Source organism: Galeopterus variegatus, unplaced genomic scaffold (assembly GCF_000696425.1).
Source record: "Galeopterus variegatus unplaced genomic scaffold, G_variegatus-3.0.2 Scaffold294, whole genome shotgun sequence".
Classification (NCBI taxonomy): domain Eukaryota; kingdom Metazoa; phylum Chordata; class Mammalia; order Dermoptera; family Cynocephalidae; genus Galeopterus; species Galeopterus variegatus.
Genome location: NW_007726405.1, coordinates 535,317 through 537,904, shown reverse-complemented (window position 1 = coordinate 537,904; position 2,588 = coordinate 535,317). Strand labels below are relative to the sequence as shown.

Below are 2,588 nucleotides of genomic sequence, written 5' to 3'. Positions count from 1 at the left end.
TCCTGCTTCTCCAATAGGTATGGACATAACCTTAGTTCTAGGTTCTTGAGGAGCACCATATGGTAATATGTGTACACTTAAGAGGAAGAAGAGAAAACTACACCTGCTATTATAAAAAACATACCCCATACTTGGAAATAAAGCATAGAAGGACTGCCATTCAATGCCAGGCCGGAGCACTCAGGATCACCACATTGTCTGGGGATGTATCTTTGTTTGACTGGTTATTCATTATGGAATAGGGCCCAGATTCTGATGTTACATATTAACTTGTAGATTTAATTTTTTTTTCCATTCTATTTTATTTTTTTCACTGTTCAAGGTTTATTTGGTGTTTTAGTTGGTATGACACTTGGATAATTGGTTGCACTGATTATATTTAGATCTTTCTTTTTACATTATATGGCAATGTACACTTCTGATACATACAGTACACAAAATAAGGTAATTTAGAACAGTTATGCACAAGACATGCAATACTGGATTTATACACTGGATCCCATGATGTGACTGATTGGGAAAAAAGTTGGAATAGGCATGTTTAGTGAAGGAACCAGAAGTTACATAACATACGGTAAACATACATCTAGTCTGTAGGGCAATTGCAGCATGTGCAACATTGGCAGTGGTGCCTCAGAGGTGGTAGAACTATTTTATTCTGACTAGTTTAGGAATATACAAGAAAAGTACCATCCAGCATCAGGATATAGCCATAAGATTTTAGAAACCGTTTCTATTTCTAACTTTATGAAAAAAGGACAACATGCACAAACAACCTCCAACTAAAATCCTGTTGTAGCCTAGACAGTGAAGTGGTATGACAGTAGAAGATTATTTTTTTGGCAGCTGGCTGGTATGGAGATCCCAACCTTGACCTTGGTGTTATAATGCCACACTCTAACCAACTGAGCTAACCTGCCAGCCTGACAGATTTTAAAACTGCAGCTCTTTTTGGATCCCCCAAAGTGTATCTGCACTCTTCTTCAAACGGGCCTCTTCCTCAGAAGTCAGGGTCACCTTCACAAGGTCTGAGATTCCGTTCTGTCCCAAGATGCAAGGAACAGTAAGGAAGACATCATCCTTTATTCCATAGAGACCCTTACTCATGGTGGAAACTGGATGCACCCACCTAAGATTCTTCATTATGCTTTGTGCCAAATCTGCCACAGACAGTCCAGTGGCCCAGGATGTGTAGCTTTTCAGTTTGATCACCTCATAAGCACTCTCAACCACCTGCTTGTGAACCTCTTTCCACTGTTCCTTATCTGTATCAGTGCCTAAGTCTGGGTGCAGATTCTTCAGGGAGACACCAGCAACATTCACTCCACTCCATACAGGAACACAGAGTCTCCATGCTCCCCAAGGACCCAGCCATGACAGCTTAATGGATGAACTCCCAGCGTTTCTCCCATCAGGTAACAGAACCGGGCTGAATCCAGATTGCAACCATTTCCAATAACACAGTTTTTGGGAAAACCACTTATCTTCCATGACACAGAGGTCAAGATATCCACTGGATTGGAAACAGCAAGCAACTTGCAGTTTGGGCTGTATTTTACAACATTAGGAATGATGAACTTAAAGATGTTCACATTACGCTGAACCAAATTAAGACAGCTTTCTCCTTCTTGCTGACATGCCCCAGCTGTGATAATAACCAGCTTGGAGTTTGCAGTCACATTATAGTCTTTGCCAGAGACAATTTTGTCTTCTACGACACCAATGAGCTCAAGTTAATCTGCCAGTTCCTTTACTAAAATGCTGATGGTACAGGCCATGCCAACAGCACCAACCCCAACAACTGTAATCTTATTCTGGGGAATCTGTTCCTCCTTAAGAAGGTTATGAGTCAGCTGATCCTTGAGAGTTGCCATACTGGACTTGGAACCAAAAGGAACTGGGAGTGCACGTCGGGCGGGCATCAGGGCGCGCGGCAGTGGGGTCTGGACTCAACGGCAGCCGCTCCTCCATTTCATTTTTAAATAATTTCAAAATCATAGGAAAGTTGCGAGAATAGTACAAGGAGCTTTTTTTCCTAATTCATTTGAGAGGTAAGTTGCCGATGTGATGCCCCATTACCCTAAAATACTTTCGTGCATTTCCTATGATAATGAAAGATACTCTCTGTCTTAGTCCGTTTCTGTTGCTGATAACAGACTACCTGGAACTGGGTGATTTATAAGAAAAAGAAATTTACTGCTTACAGTTTCAGAGGCTGGAAGTCCAAAGTTCAGGGAACACATTTGGTGAAGGCCTTGGTGGTGGCAACAGTGATGGCAGGATATCACATTGTGAAATGGCACAGCAGAGAGAGAGACTAACCTCTTCAGGTGCTGTCCTTTTAAAGCCCTCAGAACCATGCCCCTGACCACCATTACTAAGCCATGGACCTACAACCTAAATCAGCTCTTCAGGGCCCCATCTTTCAATTACCACAATAGGATTTCCCACCCTATTTACACTGTCACAGTGGAGGCTAAGTTTTAGGGGGACATTCAACCCAAGGTATCCTCTTTCATAATCAAAATACAACCATCAAAACGAGGAAATTAACATTGATACATACAGTCAAACCCCAGTATCCGTGG

General features: G+C 42.1%; 1 pseudogene; it reads right to left on the bottom strand.

The window, feature by feature from the left end:
• Positions 1-885: 885 nt before the first annotated feature.
• Positions 886-1,890, bottom strand: LOC103585999 (annotated as a pseudogene).
• Positions 1,891-2,588: the final 698 nt, after the last annotated feature.